This window comes from Mustela putorius, unplaced genomic scaffold (assembly GCF_011764305.1).
Source record: "Mustela putorius furo isolate JIRA1106 unplaced genomic scaffold, ASM1176430v1.1 tig00003834_pilon_pilon_pilon, whole genome shotgun sequence".
NCBI lineage: Eukaryota > Metazoa > Chordata > Mammalia > Carnivora > Mustelidae > Mustela > Mustela putorius.
The window spans coordinates 110,666,889-110,691,687 of NW_025421987.1; the positions used below are offsets into that span (position 1 = coordinate 110,666,889).

Here is a 24,799-nt window from a genome sequence, read left to right on the forward strand (position 1 = left end):
CAACAAGAAGACCTAACAATTTTAAATATCTATTCCCCTAACACGGGAGCAGCCAACTATATAAACAAATTAATAATAAAATCAAAGAAATACATTGACAATAATACAATAATAGTAGGGGACTTTAACACTCCCCTCACTGAAATGGACAGATCATGCAAGCAAAAGATCAACAAGGAAATAAAGGCCTTAAATGACACACTGGACTAGATGGACATCACAGATATATTCAGAACTTTCCATCCCAAAATAACAGAATACATATTCTTCTCTAGTGCACATGGAACATTCTCCAGAATAGACCACATCCTGGGTCCTAAATCAGGTCTCCACCAGTATCAAAAGATTGGGATCATTCCCTGCATATTTTCAGACCACAATGCTCTGAAGCCAGAACTCAATCACAAGAGAAAATTTGGAAAGAACCCAAATACATGGAGACTAAACCGCATCCTTCTAAAAAATGAATGGGTAAACCAGGAAATTAAAGAAGAATTTAAAAAATTCATGGAAACAAATGATAATGAAAACACAATTTTCAAAATCTGTAGGACACAGCAAAGGCAGTCCTGAGAGGAATGTATATAGCAATACAAGCCTTTCTCAAGAAACAAGAAAGGTCTCAAATACACAGCCTAACCCTACACCTAAAGGGGCTGGAGAAAGAACAACAAAGAAAGCCTAAATCCAGCAGGATAATAGAAATCATAAAGATCAGAGAAGAAATCAATGAAATAGAAACCAAAAAAACAATAGAACAAATCAACAAAACTAGGAGCTGATTCTTTGAAAGAATTAATAAGATTGACAAACCCCTGGACAGACTTATCAAAAAGAAAAGAGAAAGAACCCAAGTAAATAAAATCATGAATGAAAGAGGGAGATCACAACCAACACCAAAGAAATACAAACAATTATAAGAACATACTATGAGCAACTCTACACCAACAAATTTGACAATCTGGAAGAAATGGATACATTTCTAGAGACATATAAGGTATCACAACTGTACCAGGAAGAAATAGAAAACCTGAACAGACCCATAACCAGTAAAGAGATTGAAACAGTCATCAAAAATCTCCAAACAAACAAAAGTCCAGGGCCAGATGGCTTCCCAGGGGAATTCTACCAAACATTTAAAGAAGAATCAACTCCTATTCTCCTGAAACTGTTCCAAAAAATAGAAATGAAAGGGAAAATTCCAAACTCATTTTATGAAGCCAGCATCACCTTGATCCCAAAACCAGACAAGGATCCCATCAAAAAAGAGAATTACAGACCAATATCCTTGATGAACACAGATGTGAAAATTCTCACCAAAATACTGGCCAATAGGATCCAAACATATATTAAAAGGATTATTCATCACAACCAAGTAAGATTTATTCCAGGGCTGCAAGGTTGGTTCAACATCCACAAATCAATCACTGTGATACAATACATTAATAAAAGAAAGAACAAGAACCATATGATACTCTCATTTTTTTCAAAGAAATGGAACAAAAAATCCTAAAATTTATATGGAACCAGAAATAGCCTCAAATAGCCAAAGGAATATTGAAAAAGAAAGCCAAAGTTGGTGTCATCACAATTCCAGACTTCAAGTTCTATTACAAAGCTGTCATCATCAAGACAGTATGGTACTGGCAAAAAAACAGACACATAGATCAATGGAACAGAATAGAGAGCCCAAAAATAGATCCTAATAATAGACCCAACTCTATGGTCAACTAATCTTTGACAAAGCAGGGAAGAATGTCCAGTGGAAAAAAGACAGCCTCTTCAACAAATGGTGTTGGGAAAATTGGACAGCCACATGCAAAAAAAATGAAATTGGACCATTTCCTTATACCACATATGAAAGTAGACTCAAAATGAATGAAGGACCTCAATGTGAGAAAGGAATCCATCAAAATCCTTGAGGAGAACAGAGGCAGCAACCTCTTTGACCTCAGCTGCAGCAACTTCTTCCTAGGAACATCACCAAAGGCAAGGGAAGCAAGGGCAAAAATGAACTATTGGGACTTCATCAAGATCGAAAGCTTTTGCACAGCAAAGGAAACAGTTTCTTTTTGGAACAAAACCAAAAGACACCTGACAGAATGGGAGAAGATATTTGCAAATGACATATCAGATAAAGAGCTAGTATCTAAAATCTATAAAGAATTTAGCAAACTCAACACCCAAAGAACAAATAATCCAATCAAGAAATGGGCAGAAGACATGAACAGACATTTCTGCAAAGAAGACATCCAGATGGCCAACAGACACATGAAAAAGTGCTCCACATCACTCGGCATCAGGGAAATACAAATTAAATTAATACAAATTAAAACCACAATGAGATACCACCTCACACCAGTCAGAATGGCTAAAATCAGGAAATGACATCAGGAAATGACAGATGCTGGTGAGAATGCAGAGAGAGGGGAACCCTCCTACACTGTTGGTGAGAATGCAATCTGGTGCAACCACTTTGGAAAACAGTGTGGAGGTTCCTCAAAAACCTGAAAATAGAGCTACCCTATGACCCAGTGATTGCACTACTGGGTATATATCCTAAAAATATAAACATGGTGCTCCAAAGGGGCACGTGCACCTGAATGTTTATAGCAGCAATGTCCACAATAGCCAAACTCTGGAAAGAACATAGATGTCCATCAACAGATGAATGGATAAAGAATAATACTATGCAGCCATCAAAAGAAATGAAATCTTTCCATGGAACTAGAGGGTATTATGCTTAGCAAAATAGGTCAATCACAGAAAGACAACTATCATATGATCTCCCTGATATGAAGAAGTAGAGATGCAATGTGGGGGCTTTGGGAGATAGGAAAAAAAATGAAAGTAGATGGGATCAGAAGGGAGACAAACCATAAAAAACTCAATCTCAAAAAACAGACTTAGGGTTGCTGGGGGGAGGGCGGGAAAGGGTGGTGGGGATATGGACATTGAGGAGGGTATGTGCTATGATGAGTCCTGTATAATGTGTAAACCTGGCGATTCATGGACCTGTACCCTTGGGAATAAAAATACATTATATGTTTATTTAAAAATTTAAAAAGAAAATTTTTAAAAAGGAAAAGAAAAAGAAGAAAAAAATTTGTATGGAATCAGAAGAGACCCTGAATTGCTAAGGAAATGTTGAAAAACAAAAATAAAACTGGCGGCATCATGTTATCTGATTTCAAGCTTTACTACAAAGCTGTGATCACCAAAACAGCATAGTGCTGGCATAAAAACAAACACATAGACCAGTGGAACAGAGTAGAGAGCCTAGATATGGACCCTCAACTCTATGGTCAATTAAACTTTGACAAAACATGAATATACAATGGAAAAAAGACAGTCCTGTTTCTCTCTCAAAAGCATCCCAGAACTTCCAGGATCCAATTTGAAATGTAAGGAGCTTGAAAGTCATTGATGTGTCCTAACACAAGTAAAAAGATGAACCATCTGACAATCAACAACTCTTCTTGTATCCATCAGAGAAGTGAAGTCAGAGGGTAAGCCATGGCTCCATTAGAGGCAGAGACAGGTGGATACAGAGATACAGAAGAATCTCAACTCATCAGAGCAGAAACCTATGTGCAGACAGCTCTCTGGATATCTCTGTGGGAACTAGTGCCAGGCTATAGGAACATAAACCATAACTGACAAATTGTTGGAGGCTTGATGTAGACAAATAGGAGGATTAAAAATTACAGGGGAAGGCCCACACTTCTGTAAGTTTTACCCCCAAGAGCTCTACCACATTCTTCCAGTGAGGACCAGAGAAAAGCCCCCATGCTTCCAGTAGGAGGGGTGGCGTGGGGGAGTAACCATTTTTGAAATATTCCAGAGTTCTTTTCTTCTTAACAAGACACGCCCTAGAGAGACACTATTTTACCAAAATCTAACTTACTGGGGTTTTACCAGAACCGTATTAACCTGGGAGAAGGGAAATACCTACCTCCAGCTCCCTAACCCCCTGTCTGACCAGAGGGGGTTCAAAAACAGAGAAGCATCTGTGAAGTTCATAGGCCAAGAGCACGAGCTCACTAAAAGATCAAGACCCAATCATAGGACGATGGAATGCTTCCATTCCATTCCATCCAACCACACTTCACCACCCCATCACTAAACACTTACTTATTGCCGTCCCTCTAGCTCACTCCGTCATATTCAATTTTCAACACAAAATTGTAAGGCAAGCTAAAAGGTAGAAACACAGTTTAAAGAGATAGATCAAGCAGCATAACTAGACTTAGAAACTGCAGGGATGTTGGCATTATCAGTCCAGGAATTTAAAATACCTGATAAATGTGCAAAGCACTCTGATGGAAAGAGTAGATGGCATGCAAGAACAGATGGGAAATGTAAGCAAGGCATGGGAAAATCAAGAATCAAGAAGAAATATAAGAGGCCAAAAACACAAAATGAAAAATGTCTTTAGTGGGCTTATTAGTAGACTGGATGCAGCTGAGGAAGGAATCTCAGAGCTTGAGGAGATATCAATAGAAACTTTAAAAACTGGAAAGAAAAGAGATAAAGTCTGAAAAAAATGACATAGAATATGCAAGAACTGTGGAACAACTGCAAAAAGTAGAACATACTTATAGTGGGAATATAAGAAGGGGAAGAGAGAGAGAAAGGAATAGAAGTGTAAGGGCCTATTTAGCCAGAGCGATTCCATCCGGTTAAACAGTGATTTTGTTGTTTATGCAGTAAAACTTAAACTGACCCTGCCCCCATCCCCCAGGGGAACTTACTTAAAAGCGAGTCCAGGAAACCAGTAAAATATGGTCTACCAGTCCCTGATAACCTAGCCCAAATACAAGGCCAGGTCAGGTCAGGTGGAGATAACAGAGCCCGCATGCAGGGATAAGTCAGGTCAGATGGAGACATCCCATCAGTGGAGTATGCATATTGTCTCCCTAGCTACCAAGGAGTGTGGGCCCCACCTTTTGGGCCCCGTCATTCCGACCAAAGTGATAGGCTAGTTCAAATAGCTACTATGGGATGGATTATAATTCAATTGGCCACCCGTGTGTGATCTAGCATGACTGTGCAGCTTTCTCTGTGTGTTACAATCTCACTGGCCACCTGTGTGTGGCCAGGCTCTACCACATGGCCCTTTGCTCTACAAAAGTTAGTCTCCCCGAATGGTCGGTTTGGTTCTTGATGCTTGGCGCGGAATAAAGCTTTGCTTGACTTTCATTTTGTATCAGTCTCGCTCCTTTGACTACGGACCTAACAAGAAGAAATATTTGAAACAATAATGACTGGAATCTTCCCCAAATTAATGTAGACATCAACCACAGATCGAGGAAGCTCAAGGATAATAAGCAGGATAAAGGCCAAAACAAAACAAAAACAAACAACACCAACAAAAACTATATTCAGGCATATCGTACTCCAACTACAGAAAATCAGAGATAAAGTAAAAGTCTTTGAAGAAGTCATAAGAAAAAAATACACCTTATCTACAGAGGAGCAAAGATAAATATTATATCTGACTTCTCGGCAACTAGGCATGCAAGAAGAGTGGAGCGGAATATTCAATGCATTAAAAGAAAAGAAAAAAAACAACTTGGAATTCTGCATCCTGGGATATTATCCCTCAAGAGTGAAGGAAAAACACACATTTTCACAAACAAAAATGGATCGAATTTATCTCCACTAGACCTGTCTTGTTAAAAGAAGTTCTTCAGGAAGAGAAAATAATAGAGGTCAGACACCTGAATCTACAAAAAGACCATGGAATATTCACCAATACTCAGCAATAAAAAAAGAACAAACTATTGATACATGCAACACTTTGAATGGATCTCCAGAGAATGATGTTAAGTGAAATAGACAGTAACAAATGGCTACATATGATATGATTCCATATAGATAGCCTTCTTGAAATGACAAAATCATAGGAATAGAGAAAAAAACTCGTGGTTCCCAGGGTTTAAAGATGGGACAGACAGGAAGAGAGGGAGAATAAACAAATGGATATGGTTATAAAAGGACAATATGTGTTGAGAAAAATGTTCTGAATCTTGATGAATCAATGCCAGCACACTGGTTGTGAAATTATACTAGTGTTTGTAAAATGCTACCATTATGGGAAACTGGGTAGAGGGCACATGGAATGTCTCCATTTTTTTTTTTTTTTTAATGAACCACATGAAAATCTAAAATTGCCTCAAACTTTAAAATTTAATTAAAAGTAAATAAACCAATTAAATTTGAACATTAAAAATAACATAACTTTGAAAATTAAAAAAAAAAAAAGATTCAAGTTTTAATGGTACCCGGGATTTATTTTAATCAGGTATAGTAAGACATGCAGACACAAAAATGATTATCATGAAGGAAGAAATGTTTATTTTACTCACAGCCCCCTAGAAACAGGAGGCAAAGCACAGGACAAAGGGCCATCTAGGAAGAACAAATGCAAGAAGAGCAGGCAGAGAAAGAGAGAGGAAATGAGGGTGGGAGCTTTCATTGCAGTTTTCTTGGGAAGGAATGAGTGCGGCCAAGTCAACAAGCCAGGTGGATTTAGAATTGGATAGTTTGAAGAATTGCAGGGGGCTCTGGGCTGTCACAGCAGTTCCTGGTTGTCTAGCATGATCCTGGAGTGGTTAAGAAAAGGGGATAATGTCCCAGAATTCAAGAGTCCAATAAGAGGAGTCAGGTGCCAATATGGGCTCAAGTTTGGTTGGTTTACAAAACAAAGAAGGGCTTGCAGGCAAATTCTTTACTATCTCTAGGAATTAGTTAGTCGTGGGGTGAGGCTAGTCCCTCCCTAGTCAGCAAGACTCCAGATGCCAGAGCTTCAAGAATACAGAAATTAGGAAAATGTAGTTAATGCAAGAACATTAGAAAAGGAATAATTAAAGCTAAAGACAAACTTTATTTTTCTTATTCTTAAACAGCCTAAGAAATAATAGTTTGTTCAAAATAGTAATAATAATGTACTTGATGATTACAGTTTATAAATGAAATGAATGATAATGATACAAGGGACAGGAGGGATGAAGTACTTGGGCATTTGGTTACTATAAGGTATTTGCTGTACCCATGGAGAGACACAGTTTTATCTGAAAGTAGATTTGGAGGCAACTGAGGTGTCCTTCACCAAGTGGAATGGATAAATATACTGTGGGATATCTGGACACTATAATATTATTCAGAGTACAAAAGAAAGCTATCAAGCCATGAAAAGAGACAGAGAAATCTTTGATGCATATTGCTAAGCGAATGAAGTCAGTCTGAAAGGCTACCAACTATGACCCCAACTGCAGAAGCATCCAGAAAAGGCAAAAGGCAAAAGATCAGCAGTTGCCAGAAGGTGGGGGAAGGTGACATAAATAGGCAAAGGACAGAAGGCAGTGAAACTACTGTGTGATACTAGAATAATGGGTACAGGTCATTATAAATAGAGTGAACTGTAATGTAAACTGTAGACTCTGGGTGAATAAAACAGTAATAAAACCAACTTGACCTGTTTTATATTAACCCAATGAGCCGAAAATTCTAATCAATGTCAGTAACAAGCTACTCATTCCTAGCCGCACAGACTACTTATAAGACACCTCCACTTTGGTGTACCCAACTGATACATAGTCCCATTCCCTACAGACAACACTCACACCAGTTTGTATATTATTCTCCCAGGAGCTTTCCTACGCGTAAATGAATCACAACGCATGCTGACTAAAAGCAAACTTGACTCTCAACAGTAATATACAGTCGAAACTGAGGCCACATCATGGTATAAACCTGAGGGATCCAAAAATAAATCTGAAATTTTACACCAAACTTATAAACTATAATTATTTTCTTAAAACTTTAAAAGCAAAATTATAAGCCATAAGCACTACAGTTCAGGAACAATATTCTTTTTTTTTTTTTTAAGATTTTATTTATTTATCAGAGAGAGAGAGAGAGAGAGGGAGTGCGAGCGAGCACAGGCAGACAGAATGGCAGGCAGAGGCAGAGGAAGAAGCAGGCTCCCTGCCGAGCAAGGAGCCCGATGTGGGACTCGATCCCAGGACGTCGGGATCATGACCTGAGCCAAAGGCAGCTGCCTAACCAACTAAGCCACCCAGGCATCCCCAGGAACAATATTCTTAGCACGGTCATCTTCTGGAATTTTCCTGAGGCCACTGTGTTGCATTCATGCCACACAAAGCAGATACTCAACAAAGAGCATGGTATGTGAAGATACATTTTTTTCCTTAACACTGTCCCTTACCCCATTCTTTTTATATTCTTTATGATGTATGGGATGAAGATAATTTAATATAAATATGGACTACTTGGTGATTTTCCTTCTCTTCAAATTTTGAGTTGACCTAAAGGGCATCCCCCCATCCAACTTATAACAAATGGTGAGGGAACGTGAGGAATTCAAAAACAGAATTTTTTGTCTTGAAAGATTGATGGTGTAAGTGGAAGTAATAAGGAGGAATAAAATCCAGGTCATAAAGATAATTTGTTTTTATATCGTGAGTGCTAACACACTAAGCCAAGAGCCAGCAAACTTTCCCTGTAAAGAGCTAGATAGAAAATATTTTGGGCTTTGATTCCGGTACAAATACCCAATTCCGCCCTTGCAAAAGCTACCACAGACAACCCACATAAACAATTGAGCATGGCGACACAGCTGCGTTAGGACAGCTGCAGGTCCCATGAACTTTGCCTTATGAGTTTCCCATGAGAATAAAATTAATTAGAAAAAAATTTTTTTTTAAGATTTTATTTACTTTTTTGACCAAGAGAGACAGAGACAGCGAGAAAGGCAACACAAGCAGGAGGACTGGGAGAGGGAGAAGTAGGCTCCCCACTGAGCAGGGAGTCTGATGCAAGACTTGATCCCAGGACTCTGGGATCATGACGTGAGCCGAAGGCAAACATGTAAGAACTGAGCCACCCAGGCACCCCTAAAAACTATTGCTGATATAACTTTTGATACTTAACAATGTTTTTTTTTTTTTTTTTCTGTCATAGATAAAACTTAACAGATTTTTGTGGGCCTTTATGTGAAGAAAAAATTTTTAATATTCTGACCCTCAAAGTTTAATTTTTTTGTTCTGATTATTAAAGAAATTAAGGCATTTCATGAGATCCTAAAAGTACTGGGGGCCCTAGACACAGTGCCTTCTGTGCCTAGTGGATAAGTTGGCCCTCTGTGGCTGTGTTTCAATAAAACTTTATTTGGTGGCAGGTTGCCAACTCTACACTAAACAATTACACAAGTTTAGTATTATGATTTAAGCTCTATTATTCTGCCTGGTGTACGTATATGTATATGTGTGTGTGTGTGTGTGTGTGTGTGTGTGTATAATTTTAAAACAATTATAACTGATTATATATATTTTTATATTTAAAATTTTATATTTAAATTTTTTGAATTTTAAATTTTTTATATTTTAAGTTTGAATTTAAATTTTGTTAAAGATTTTATTTATTTGACAGACAGAGATCACAAGTAGGCAGAGAGAGAGCCTGATGTGGGGCTCAATCCCAGCACCCTGGGACCACAACCCAAGCCAAAGGCAGAAGCCTTAACCCACTGAGCCACTCAGGTGCCCCTAAATTTCAATTTTTATATTTAAAACAATTAAAACAAATTATATATATATAAATTTCAAAAACAATTATTGGCTCAAATATTCCTCCTAAATGTACCTACCTAATTAATTTTATTAATACTCATATTATCTGTTAGTCTATTTCCTTACTTATTTAACTATTGAAAATCCTCAATAATTGTCACAACCCAGTATGGTCACACTGGTTGAAACCAACAGCTATTGTGATTGGTCAAGGCTTAGTCATTAATTATTCTTAATATCAATTTTGTGTTTACCTTATTCTTCCTAATAGTTGCATAGTAAACCATCATAATGATGCAGCCTAATTTATTTAACCAGTTCTCTATAGATTATTTTCAATTTTTTCACAATTGTGAACAATGTCACAATAAACAGCATTGCACAGTGAAAGAAGTATTCCTATAGGATCACTTATTAGTAGTGGAAATTCTGGGTCAAAGGAAATGCATACCTAAGTTATAATCAATATTAGACAATTGTAACAAAAAATGTATTGCCAAATCATATTTTCCCACAGGAACACATGGGAGTCTTTATTTCTCCACATTCTCACCACACACTTTTTAAGTTTTAGAATCCTGATTAGAAGCAAGAAATTCCAAATCACCACATGGCTCTTTGAATTTGCAAGATTATTAGTGAGACTGTTAGTTATGAACTGTATACTTAAGATCTTTGCCCATTTCCCCTCACGAGTGTTTCTCTTGCATTGATCTGGATACACTCTTAATATTTATGAATATACACAGTGCTGTATTTTCCTGATCTTTTACTGCTTTACAAAGGGAATCTTTTCTTTTACTCACCTCACTAAATTATTATCTGTATCAGCTACTTTACTGAATCTTCCTGCTAACTCAGATTATACTTGTATACTCTTATTTTAAAAACAAATAATGATATATTGGAACCTTCTTTATAAATGTATATAGCTAATGCTATTCTCTTAAACTATTACATTATCAGAACTTTGACAATAATATTAAATAACAGTGTTGTTAATGTTCCTAACTCAATGGTAATATTTCAAGTTTTTCACAATTAAGTGTGGTATGCTGGCAGTTATTTTTAATGTGTATTTCTAATCATAGAAATAAGAAAACATCCTTTTTTCCTTTATTTTAAACTAAGATTTAAAAAGATCAAGAATGGCTGCTAAATTTTACCAAAGACATTTTCAGCATCTACTACAAATTATCTGTTGAACTTATTAACAAAATATTAGTGAAAAATTTATTACAGCTCTTAATATTTAACTATTTTTATTTTTCTAGAACTCCACTTAGTCATTCTATATTTTCTTTCATGTGCTAACATTTAATTCTGGAATTTTTCATCATTGTTCACAAGTGAGGAATGCTCATCTTTCATCTTTCTGTGGGTATTTTTGTGTGGTTTTGTCTCAGCTATGTTGGCTCATAAAAAAGACTTGAGAACTTTTCTCCTTTCTTTTTGCTTCAAAATAGTTCAAGTGAGAGAGAAATTACTTATTGCAAGGTTCTAAAGCATTTACACATGACACTAGCAGGACCAGAACGCTGGCTTTCAGCAGACTGAATTCCTTCTGATGTTACAAGCTACTTAGGTCTTCTATTGTTACGTTAGATTTTGTTAATTATCATTCATGTTTCCTTCTACAGTTTTCCACTTCACCCTGGTTTCATATTGTTTATGATAGAACCAGATAAGTTATCCTCTCATTTTTCTCTACCCTCTAAGGGTTATGTCTAATTTCTCATTTCTAATATGCATTTTGTTTTTTTCCTTTTTTCTGGATTATAATAACTAGTAGATTAGTAGATAAATAGTAGATTATGATAACTAGTACATTCTTTTTACTGTGGTTTTCTCTCCAAAAGAGGTTTTTTTTGTTTGTTTGTTTACATTTATTAACCAGTTTGGTTGTTTTCCTGTCTTAATTTTCAATTTTCTGTCTTGATTTAGGTTAATCCCATGTCTTCCAACTTCTTGAATTGAATGATTAGTCCATTTATTTCTATTCTTACTTAGAAATGAAAGTTTTCTGAGGCAATGCATTTTCCCAACTCTACGTAGTCTTTGATAGGCAAGCATTTCATTCTTATTATCGGCCAGATATTCTTTAAGTGTGGTTTTAAATTTTTCTAGTGGGTAGAGGAGCACCTGGGTGACACTGTCAACAGAGCACCCAACTCTTGGTTTCAGTTCAGATTGTGATCTCTGGGTTGTGGGATTGAACCCCACATCAGGCTCTAATCTCAGCACAGAGTCTGCTTGAGATTCTCTCTCTCTCTCCCTCTCTGCCTTTGCCCCTCCCCATTGTGCTTTCTCTCTCTCTAAAATAACTAAATAAATCTTTATATTTTTCTAGTGGGTAGAAATTTTAAATTTGTTTGTTTTATAAAAGTTTTATTTTTAGTGACTTGTTTTTACCACTTTTGATTTTAATGCGTTCCATGCAGAGATCTGGTCTAAAATATTTCTCTTTTTGGGAACAGATTGAGGTTTCCCTTGGGACCTGATATGAACTCACTTTTAAAATGCTTTATGGATGCTTGGGGAAAAAAATATTTTCTCCTGATGATATAGAATTCATTGTTAATCTATTAGGTCATCCTTACTTATTTTTTTCTGTCTAATCTCTCAAGGACTAACACAAGTGGATCAACATTTCCTCTATCCTGTTTTTCATTTCTTGCAGTTTGGGCTTTATATATTTCTACATCATGTTAGTTATTTCATCAGGTTTGTGACAACTCTATCTTCATTGCAGATCATGTTTGCCATTTACTAATATTATGTGACCTTTCATTATAGGGTGTGCCACCACTATATGGTAAACTTCATCACAGAAAGACATTTGCTTTGGCCACTGTTATATCTGTGGTATTTACTGGTACTTAGTCAATAGTTAACACTCAATAAATATTGGTTTAAAAATAGAAAAAAGGAAGGAAAGAAAGGAGGCTTTTAAAAAAGAGTGTGTTATGCCTCATTTGATATATTTTTTATTTATCTTAACATTATATAACAGCATAATCTCTGCTTTCTCTTGGATGACATATCATTAACATCAATTATCAAATCTTTTTTTATAATTATTTATTTATTTTTTAAATTTCTTTTCAGTGTACCAGAATTCATTGTTTATGCACCACACCCAATGCTCCATGCAATACATGCTGTTCATAATACCCACCAACAGGCTCACCCAACTTCCCACCCCCCATCCTTTCAAAGAGTCAGATTGTTTTTCAGAGTCCATAGTCTCTCATGGTTCATCTCCCCCTCCAATTTCCCTCACTCCCTTCTCCTCTCCAACTCCCCTTGTCCTCCATGCTATTTGTTATGCTCCGCAAATAAGTGAAACCATATGATAATTGACTCTCTCTGCTTGACTTATTTCACTCAGCATAATCTCTTCCAGTCCCGTCCATGTTGATACAAAAGTTGCGTATTCATCCTTCCTGATGGAGGCATAATACTCCATAATGTATATGGACCACATCTTCCTTATCCATTATCCATTCAAGCATTGAAGGGCATCTTTTTTCTTTCCACTGTTTTGTTTTGTTTTTTAAGATTATTTATTTATTTATTTGACAGACACAGAATACAAGTAAGCAGAGAGGCAGGCAGAGAAAGAGGAGGAAGCAGGCTCCCAGCTGAGCAGAGAGCCCGATGTGGGGCTCGATCCCAGGATCTGGGATCATGACCTGAGCCAAAGGCAGGGGCTTTAACCCACTGAGCCACTAAGGTGCCCCCGTTCTTTCCACTGTTTGGCGACCATGGCCATTGCTGCTATAAACATTGGGATACAGATGGCCCTTCTTTTCACTACATCTATATCTTTGGGGTAAATACCCAGTAGTGCAATGGCAGGGTCATAGGGAAGTTCTATTTTTAATTTCTTAAGGAATCTCCACACTGTTCTCCAAAGAGGCTGCACCAACTTGCATTCCCACCAACAGTGTAAGGGGGTTCCCCTTTCTCCACATCCTCTCCAACACATGTTGTTTCCTGTCTTGTTAATTTTGGCCATTCTAACTGGTGTAAGGTGGTATCTCACTGTGGTTTTAATTTGAATCTCCTCGATGGCTAGTGATGATGAACATTTTTTCAAGTGTCTCATAGCCATTTGTCTGTCTTCATTGGAGAACTGTCTGTTCATGTCTTCTGCCCATTTTTTTGACGTGATTATCTGTTTTGTGTGTGTTGAGTTTGAGAAGTTCATTACAGATCATGGATATCAACCTTTTGTCTGTACTGTCATTTGCAAATATCTTTTCCCATTCTGTGGGTTGCCTCTTTGTTTTGTTGACTATTTCCTTTGTTGTGCAGAAGCTTTTGATCTTGATGAAGTCCCAAAAGTTTATTTTTGCTTTTGTTTCCTTTGCCTTTGGAGACATATCTTGAAAGAAGTTGCTGTGACTGATATCGAAGAGGTTACTGCCTATGTGCTCCTCTAGGATTCTGATGGATTCCTGTCTCACATTGAGGTCTTTTATCTATTTCGAGTTTATCTTTGTGTACAGTGTAAGAGAATGGTCGAGTTTCATTCTTCTACATATAGCTGCCCAGTTTTCCCAGCACCATTTATTGAAGAGACTGTCTTTTTTCCACTGTACATTTTTTCCTACTTTGTTGAAGATTATTTGACGATAGAGTTGAGGGTCCATATCTGTCTCTCTATTCTGTTCCACTGGTCTATGTGTCTGTTTTTATGCCAGTACTATGCTGTCTTGGTGATCACAGCTTTGTAGTAAAGCTTGAAATCAGGTAATGGGATGCCCCCAGTTTTATTTTTGTTTTTCAACATTTCATTAGCAAGTCAGGGTCTCTTCTGATTCCATACAAATTTTAGGATTATTTGCTCCGCTCTTTGAAAAATACCAGTGGAATTTTGATCAGAATGGCATTAAAAGTATAGATCGCTCTAGGCAGACATTTTAACAATGTTTATTCTGATTCAAGAGCATGGAATGGTCTTCCATCTTTTTGTGTCTACTTCAATTTCCTTCTTTCAGATGGCTAAGTAATATTCCATTTTAGACACACACACGCTACGTCTTCTTTATCCATTCATCTCTGCATGGATATCTGGGCTCTTTCCAGTTTGGCTATTATGGCATTCCTGTTACACACATTGGGTTGTACAAGCCCCTTCAGATCACTACATTTGTATCTTTGCAGTAAATACCTAGTACTACAATTGCTGGGTCATAGGGTAACTCATTTTCAACTTTTTGAGGAACCTCCATGCTGTTTTACTTAGCGTCTGTAACAGCTTGCATTCCTACCAACAGTGTAGGAGGGTTGCCCTTTCTCTACATCCTGACCAACAACTATTGTTTTCTGACTTGTTAATTTTAGCCATTCTGACTTCTATGAGTTGGTTATCTCACTGAGGTTTTGATTTGTATTTCCCTGATGCCAAGTAATGTTGAGCAGTTTTTCAGTGCCTGTTGACCAAGTTTGGTAAGTTCTTTATAGATTTTGGATACTAGGCCTTTATCTGATATGTCATTTGCAACTATCTTCTCCCATTCTGTCAGTTATCTTTCAGTTTTGTTAACTATTTTCTTTGCTGTGGAAAAGTGTTTATCTTGATGAAATTCCAATAGCTTATTTTTGCCTTCATTTCCCTTCCCTTTGGAGATGTGCCTAGCAAGAAGTTGCTGCAGCCAAGTTTACAGAGGTTGCTTCCTCTGTTCTCCTCTAGGATTAATGGATTACTATCTCACATAGAGGTCTTTCATCCATTTTGAGTGTATTTTTGTGTGTAGTATAAGGAAACAGTCCAGCTTCATTCTTTTTTCTATCACCATTTGTTGAAAAGACTGTCTTTTTTCCATTTTTCCATTTTTTTCCATTTTCCATTCTTTCCTGCTTTGTTGAACATTAGTTGACCATAGAGTTGAGGGTTTATTTCTGGGCTCTCTATTCTGTTGCCTTGATCTATGTGTCTGTTTTTGGGTCAGTACCATACCATCTTGATGCATACAGCTTTGCAATAGAGCTTGAAGTCTGGCATTGTGGTGCCACCAGCTTTGGTTTTCTTTTTCATTATTCCTTTGGCTATTCGAGGTCTTTTCTGGTTCCATACAAATTTTAGGATTATTTGTTGTAGCTCTGTAAAAAATGTCTATGTATTTTGATAGAATTGTTTTGAATGTATAGATCACTCTGAGTAGTCAAGATATTTTAATAATATTTGTTCTCCCAGTCCATGAGCATGGAACATTTTTCCATTTCTTTGTGTCTTATTCAATTTCTTTCATATGTGTTCTGTAGTTTTTAGAGTATAGATCTCTTACCTTTTTGGCTTGGGAGTAACCATAGGTAAAGTCCATATCTACTCTTGGGTTCTTTATTTTGGTTTTTCTTTTTGCCACCTAAAACAACCAGGTCAGCACTGTCCAACAGAAACAGAATACAAGCCACATATACAATTTTAAATATTTTAGCAGCCACATTAGTGAATAAAAACATGAAATTAAATAATGTATTTTGCTTAACCCAATATATCCAGAATACTATAATTTCAATGTGTAATCAATATAATTATTAACACAATATTTTACTTTTTTTGCATATTAAATCTTCAAAATCTGGTATGTTTTCTACTCCCATAGCACAACTCAACTCAGACTACTCACATTTCAAGCACTCAATAGTCACATAATGACTGGTTACCATACTGAACAACAAAGCCATAGATCATGATACACAATGGAATGACATTGTTTTTTAGGTTCTCAGTCCAAGGTCTTCCACCCCACAGGCTAAGAAGATCAATGTCTCAGCAGATCCAAAGACCTTGCAACAAATACCACTTATAAAGTGCCAAGCTAGATGACTTTAAAGAAGTGGCTAAGGAAGACAGTGTTTCTCAAGCTTTAGTGTGCACAAGAATTACCTGAGCATCTTGTGAAAATGCAGGCTCTGATTCAGTAGCTCTGGAGTGGGGACTGAGATTCTGCATTTTTAACAAGCTCCTAGAGGATGCAGGTCCTCAGAAAATACCTGAGTAGCAAGGATTAGGCTATATGTCCTGACATCTGGCATAACTTGAAGCATGTCTTTCTGATACCTTCCCACATGCCATCTACAACAATATAAATCAGTGCTGTCTAATGAAAATATAGCACAAGCCATCTACTGAGTGTGGCTGTAGAATTCCCTAGTCTCATTCCTGTCATTTGCCTCCATAAGACAGAAGAGAATAGTGGTGTTAAGTGTCTTACCCAAGTTTACACAGCTAGTAAGTGATTAAATGCTGATTTGAACCCACATATATGGGCTTTTAGATCATTAAATCATCTTTAATTATTAAATTTAAAAATTTAGTATGTATCTCCCTCTTTACAAACTCTTTCTTACCTTATTGCAATGGTAAAAATGAAGTATGCAAAGTTTTCTTCCTTTTCTCATTTCTTCTACAACATGATCCCTCCTAATTAAGGATATCTACTGGGTGCCAGAAAAGCTAAGATCTACAGTAGCTCAGTGCTAACTAAGCATATGCTCATACACAAGGGTTTAGTAATTCTAAGCCTCAATTTTCCTAACAATGAAGTGGTAATAAACACATCTACTTTTTGACCTCTCCGGATTACTCTGAGATTTAAATAGAACCATTTATGTAAACTGTTTCAAGACCTCAATAGAGATAACGCTATTAGTGCAATTTCACACACAGAGTACTTCTAGTTCAGGGGACTGTCTGCTTAACTTGCACATCCTCAAGTCATCCAGTTGCCTAGAAACTTGTTATTATCACATTTTCTCTACCACCTTCTATTCTTCAATGCACACACACATACACACCACCATTGACTACAACCATTGTCACTTTACAATCTCCAAAGAACCATTCTTGTCCTGTATTCATTTTTCAGAAACTCCTAGTTGCATATTCATTACCCAATATCCCCTCTTTGTTGATAGAACCCCTATACTGGTGGATAGGGCAATGGGCTCAGCTATAAAAGCACACTTCCAAACCTTTATAGCTAATGCTAGCCAATGAAATAAACACTGAAGGTAGATGAACCAGAAGAAGAGTCAATCTTTTTGCATGATGATTATCCCCTTACTAATGATAAAGAAACAGGCTCAAAGAGGTAGTACAGCTTGCCCCCAAAACTTCAATCTCTGTGACTGCATATATGATGTTCCTTCCACTGCAGTATATAGTCCTTATAAAATTCTCATCCCACTATTCTGCTCTTTTCATGTTCTTCATTATCTTCCAACCATGCTAAGGGAGAATTCTCTAAGTGTCACTTTGGTCCACCAAGCAAAGTAGAATTTTACAGTGGCTTTTCAGAGACCAAGTCTTGAATGACAGTATGACCCCAAAACATGACTTGAAGAATTAGAATTCAAGCAGATCAGAAGAATCCATGGTGGGACCACAGCACAACTGCCAATGCCCCATTAGCTAGTCCTTCCTCTTAAGGTAGGCATGAATCTCCTCTTTATCCGAGGTCCCAGCTTTGCCCAATGCCTATCACCTCCTCCGCTGTACCTGCTCAGAGAGGACCTGAATCTGAGACCCTAGCAGATTGACAGAAGCATCCCCCAAGGAAACGACAAGAAACGACAATGTTAAGAAAAATACACATCACAAGCAAATGCCTATCCCCCTCTGTCAGATATAGAGGGTTCTGGATAAATGTTCTAGGGTTAAAAATTCTTCTCTTTTGGAAGGTGATCTGAACTTGAAGGAAGGAAATAACTACATAAAATATGACAAAAATAAGACCTATGTTGCAAACCTTATATTCCATTATAAAAGAATGTTGAGTATATATGCTCTTTGAATTCTTATGAGCAAGCTCAGTGTGCAGCTATGATTCAGGATGAGGAATATTTACAATGGCAAGCTTTATTTTCACAGGCACATGCCATTCTTAGCAATAACTTGCAATTTTAACTGACGTTTCCAAAGTTGTTTTCAAAACAGAAGTTAGCCTCTGAAATCTGTGAGCAAGCCTCTCAGATGATTTAACTTACAACATGCATATGTAATTAACTATGATCATTTATTAAGTATTTTGTCTACTTAACATATTAATAAAGATTCAATATTGTAACCAGACAGCAGATAGGAAACTCTGGGGAGATACTTTGAAATACTGCTGGCAAGTGCCACATCAAAATCATACACCCTGCATCCACCCATTGACAAAAGAGGAAAACTGAGAAATATCCAGAGATTTGCTCCAGAATCTCAGAAGGACTCAGTAGTAGATTTAGACTTAATATTTAAGTTAAGCCACCAAAAGAGAACAAAAACACAACTAACAGCAAACCATTCATATAAACTTCATCATCAAATATGTCTTGAGTGAGGTTCTGAGCAGTGATGAAGGAAATCTGCGAGTAGGGTTTGAAACCTTGGAGATCAGGGAACAGCACAATTTGGGCCCCTACAACATCCATAATCATTTCCAAGGGGCTTTCCCATAGCAACTGATTTCTTCTCATAGTTTGTATGAGGTAGCTAGCTCTGGTACTAGATTCACTGAAGAAGATGACAAATTGCCTTTCTCACTTTGATTCATAGGAAATCTCAGGATCCCTATATATTCTACAGGTAAAATGTATCAAGTAGACTTCAATACAAACATCAAAAAATATGTCTAAAGGATTTTTGGAGTTTTTCTGAAGGATTTTTGTTCAGAACTCATGAAGTAAATCTCTTTCGAAATAGCTAATCTGGCATTCTAGGTTAAAAGCAATAACAAAAATTAACCTCAGAAAGAGCTGTTAAATACTAAAAACCCCAAATAAATGTGAGGGTATGAAGCACTACACCAAATTACAAAGATCCTGTTTAAAGGAAAACTACTCCACCAGTGTGGAGATTTTAAAGGTACATAACTCCCTCCTTCACCCTGAAAGAAACTTGCTTGGAGCCTTGCACATAGTAGAGACACTGAGTGCTGTTTTGAGGAAATCAAAGATCACAGATCACAGTTCGACCCTGAACAGCAATTCCTGCAGCCACGAGCCTTTCAAATTTCCTGTTTTATCTGAATCTATCCCGTTATCTAATGCCTCATGGCTTATGGTCAATGCAGGTCTTCCTGCTCCCTTGGGAGTTCCTGCCTTGAGTGAGGAGTGCAAGTCTTAAACTAAATGCCTCAAGGTCAGGGGTAAGAAAATGTTAGCTGCCGCAGACTCTCCCGGAGGGCTTGTGAAAACACACATTCCTGGGCCCCATACCCAGAGATTCTGGTTCAGCTGACCTCTCTTGGGGCCCAAGAATTTGCATTTCTAACAAGGCCCCAGGGGATGGGGATGCTGGAGGTCCTTGCCTCATACTTCAAATAGCACTGCTCTAATGTCCTCTCTGATTCTAAAAGCCTAGCCTTTAAGAACCTAGTCTCAACCATTTGCGAGATTCCTTAGAGCCAGGATTTTAGTGCATCTCACAGGTGCAAAATCACTGGGAATAAACTCACTCAGACTGGCATATAGGCCCTCTGCGCTCTCCTCCCGCCCTTGGGCCTCAAGCCACCACACCTCACACTCACCGAATTTTCCCTGGGTCGGGGGCCGCTCAGAATCTCAGGGACCAACCCCCAGCTCTGCAGAGGTCCTCAGAGTGCCCACGGAGGAGGAGGACAGGAGGGAGCACACGCAAGGACCCAGGGTCCACGCTGCGCCGCAGGTGGTACGCAGCAGCAGCCCTTTATAGCCACTGCTGACCCTTGACCTTGGCCAGGCTGCCCTACTGGCTGGGGCTTTTAACTGCTCTCGGGTTTTCATGTGAGTGTCCAGAGACGCTCCAGCTGCCTGTTGGCTTAGCAATGATTCCGGAGAAGCTGGGGGCTGCCAAAAGAACTTGAGAAGTTTCTCAGAAACCGAGGGCAGCCTTTATCTGCCGGCCGCTGAGCTGAGGTCACTGCTGCTGCTTGGACTGCAGACTCACTGTTTAGCTCCAAGGATTTACTCACTGGTATCTACAGAGCCCTCCTGCAGAGAAGCAGACTAAATGCCCAAAGAGGGGAAGCTGGAGGACAGGGGGCGAGAGGAGAACACCTACGTTAAGGTCGCAGTTTCCTCCCAGAGCTCCCAGCAAGAGCAAAGTTGGAAAGTGGAGCAGGCAACAAAAATGAAGATGTGATTTAGCACAGATCACAACGAAGAACTTGGAAAGCACTGCCTACTCTTAGATGAGGGGCTTGTTTGCTTGTTTTTTCCTGGGTATGCGCTCACAGCTGAGATTTTATATGCACACGTATTCCCAGCTGCTGCCCTTGAATTCTGTCAGTGCCCTGTATTGCTGAAATCACTTGCTCTGATGAGAGTTTATTAAGAAGCCAAGAGGAAACATGAGAGATGGGAGCTCCCCCTTGCTCAGCATGGACCTCTGAGGGACTAGGCTGCTGGATTCTGGGACTGCTTCTGAAGTAAATTAGAAGGATTCCAAGAATTTCTCAGAAGGGATGGTGTTGGAAGGATGGAGAGAAGGCAGATGAATGAAGGCTCTCAGGACTTTTCCCCTTTATTATCAGTTTTTTAAACAAAATAGAAGTAATCTAATAACTTTCTTCTTTTTTTATTAACAAGGAGGAAAAATGGTTTTTCTCAGAAGATGGTGTATTTGCTCAAAGCCAAAGGTGTCCTGGACTTCTGGAACCCACTTAATACAATCAGGATTATGGGATGCTCTGCACAGAACATCCTGAAATCCTGGACTTGAACACAGTCTTGTTCAATTTGGGGAGGAGGTCTCAGCCTAGACCACAGCGGGCAAAGCCCCCTAACCTGCTTACTTGGTTCCTCTCTCTACTAAGGGGTAAGCATGTTTGTGTGCCTGTATGTTAGGGGTGGGGAGGTATGCTGTGAGTGTTCACCATCCCTGGTTCCACCCACCAGACCTGTTCTATCAAACATGATCTGCCTCAACACTCCTCCAAGTGATGTAACAAGAACCATCAAAACCCAATAAAGCAGAATGGCTGGGGGAGATGGGAGGCCGTGCTCTTTGTAAAACACCACACAGCATTGTTTCTAGAACATAATCAGGAAAAAACCTCCAGTTTCCATAGAATGATTTCCCTGGTTGAGAGGCACTCCCCACCAACATCAATATCAGTGAGTCTCAGATTCTATGCAGACTCTAATGGGGAATGTGCCCTTGGCCATCAGAGTGAAACACAGCGAGCGACACTGAAGGCTGAAAGCTCCAAAGACTGAAGTCTTGGGGACAAATTATATTTCCAGTTCACATTCACGCTTGGCCCCTGTGGAAGTCTTGCTTATGCTGTGTCCATACACCCACAGTGTACAAGGATTTATATATTGAACATTCCTTCTCAATCCAGAGTAAAATCCAGAGGGAGAAAAAGAAGGCAGTTGTACTTCAGGAGAAGGGTCGGACCCTTTCTTCACAATTAGTGAAGTAGTATTCAAATAGCATTGGAGTCAAAGGAAGTTGGCTTCTTTGAGTAACTTTTCTGGAAAGTATTATTGTAGGGATGTTTTTACTTACAATACAATTCCAATGTAGTTTTTATGACCACAATATGACACAGAAGTGACTTGGGAATCTACAACCTTTTCCACGGAATTCAACACTCCTTTTCTTTTCTTTTGGTTGTAAAATTTAAACAAGCTTTCTCCCTAGACAAATTATAATGCCAAGTTTGCGTTCTATTGAGAATTATATTTATCCTCCTAAGGAAGAATTAACCTCATTAATTTGTTTGAGAAAGTAGGACTTTTAAGCTGAATATTTGAAGAAATTTAGACACTAAAATCACCAAGTTTTTTATTTCCTAATACAGGAAATAGCCTAATTGGACTTATAATACATGTATCTGACCTTGGTCTCATTTTCTTTAGAAAATCGCCATCTTCTCTAGAAAAAGAAAAGTTACTGAATAAAATAATAGGAATCCAGACTTTCTGAATTGTGGAAAGAATATTAAATGTTTTCCAGAGAATTCACCACTAGTTATATTTGTTGTTCATTAACCCAACCTCAACAGTCTCGGATTTTTGAAATTGTTTTAAATAATAAGATAATATCTTGTTTGTTAATATCAACAAGATAATATCAAAGATTAGTATTAACAAGATAATATCAAATTGTGTTCTAGCCTTCATTCTTTAGTTCCCACTGAGAAATATTGGTGGCATTTCCAAAAACATGAAACCTGTGCTACCAGAAATGTGCAAGATGATTTTGAATGCAAGATAATCTAAATAAACATGATTGACTTTCACCATGATACAATCAGAATTATTAAAATATGGGGAAAAAAGAAAACACTTCTCTCACCAAGTGCCTCAGTGTCACTCTCTCATGCCTATATACCAGTAGGTAGAAAAATTAATAAATAAAATACAATATTGATAACTAAGCCAACATACTTTCATGATTGTCCTTGTATTGGCTATTTCCCAAGTCGCTTCAAATCAAAACAGTCAACATTCTTTTGTGGCACCCTCAGGGGAAGCCTGCCCTCAGATCCTACAGTAAGAAGAAGCCTAAAATACCAAACTCCAAGTTCCCTTGACTTAGCCATCAAGAATGATAACTATGAGCATTTTTAAAGAGTCCAAAGCCAATTTCAATTTTGTTTCTCCACCTTGATTTTAAAGGTATTGAAAATATGATAAAATATCTTTTTTAAAATCCTGTTGAATAAGAATAACAATTTTATTATATATTCCCAAGCTATTGTGGGGAACATGTGCTATCTCTGTTAATGCAACACCATCTGAATTATACTATGAATTTTGATAGTGACATGATGTAAAAATGGTGGAGAAAATTGTGTTTGCCATACAACAGTGTGATAAGAATTCAATGAAATACTGTAGTCATGTGTCTTAACAGGGTGGCCAAGCTTGGTTTAAAGCTCAGCTGTTTTTTATTGGCTGTGTGATTTGGAGCAGGTAACTTTATCTCTTTCTGTCAGATTCCCCATCTACTAACCATGGATAATATTTATGCTACAAATTATTGTGAAGTCTGGATCTGTCACTTATGTCTAATATGACTGTGTACAGCACATAGTAGATGCTCAATAAATACTACCTTCTTCCACTGTGCTTATCTGAAGTCTTGTCTCAAAAGTCATTTTGTACAACATTTTTCCCCTCTATGGTGGAAATGGCATATTTCACAGCACACATCAGAGGACAATAATTAGTGATTTCATACTCAATAGCAGAGGTCTTTATAGCAAAGCATTCCTCTACAGGAGAGAATGTGAATATTTTAGATATAGCAAAAATCTGGACTAAAATTTTCTTTGCCTTTGCCTAGAGTGTGCAGGATGTGATGTTACTGAAAGAGAAACTACAAGAATTAAAGACAGAGAGGACTCTGCAAGGAAGGAAAGCCCACACACCCCAAGCTCAGTGGATTTGCAACTGATCCCAAATAAGAAAGGATATAGCACTGTAGATGCTTTCTCACTGCTTGTAATGCAAACACTGGGTGGCATGCAAGACCTGTCACTCACTGGAGACTGTGCCCAGTGACTGTGCCCACTTTGGCTATAATGGAGGAGAAAGCAATGTTTGCTTTTAGACACACACACACAAACACACACACACATATAGTATATGTATATATGTGTGTTACATATATATGTATACACAAACACATATACATGTGTATGTGTGTGTGTTTGTGTGTATGTGTCTATGTGTCTAAAAAGCAAATATATATGTGTGTGTGTGTGTTTGTGTATGTGAGTGTGTGTGTGTGTGTGTGTGTATATATATATATATATAGAGAGAGAGAGAGAGAGAGGAATAACAGTTGAACCAAGGGGGGGATTGAAGCATAGAAACCCTTATGATTATGGGTTTCTGCTCCTGATTCAACATGGGCAAAAAAGTGAATTTTTGTTTTAAGACTTTCACAGTCGGGAGAGGAGCAAGATGGCAGAGGACTAGGAGATCTAAATATTATCAGGTCCCCGGAGCTCAACTAGATAGCAAACCATTCTGAACAGCCACAAACTCAATAGGAAAGAGAATAGAAGAGCAGCAATTCTAGGAACAGGAAATTGACCACTTTCTGGAAGGTAGGACGTGCAGAGAGTGAATCTGAGGCAACATTCGGGAAGATAGACCGTGGGGGAGGGGCAGAGCACAAAACAGGAGCTTTTAAAAGTCCACTCCACTGAGGGACATCACTCTAGAGGCTAAGTGGGGAGGGGGAGGGGTGCGGGGGTGGTGGTGGA

General features: G+C 38.1%; 1 protein-coding gene across 1 annotated transcript in view; it reads right to left on the minus strand.

Annotated features, from left to right (window-relative positions):
- COL6A5 (collagen type VI alpha 5 chain) overlaps window positions 1–20,310 on the minus strand; it is a 149,301-nt gene extending 128,991 nt beyond the window's left edge. Inside the window, exon 1 of the mRNA XM_004781727.3 lies at window positions 20,123–20,310. The gene's annotated coding sequence lies outside the window, so the exon portion shown is untranslated. The remainder of the gene's footprint in view (window positions 1–20,122) is intronic.
- Window positions 20,311–24,799: the final 4,489 nt, after the last annotated feature.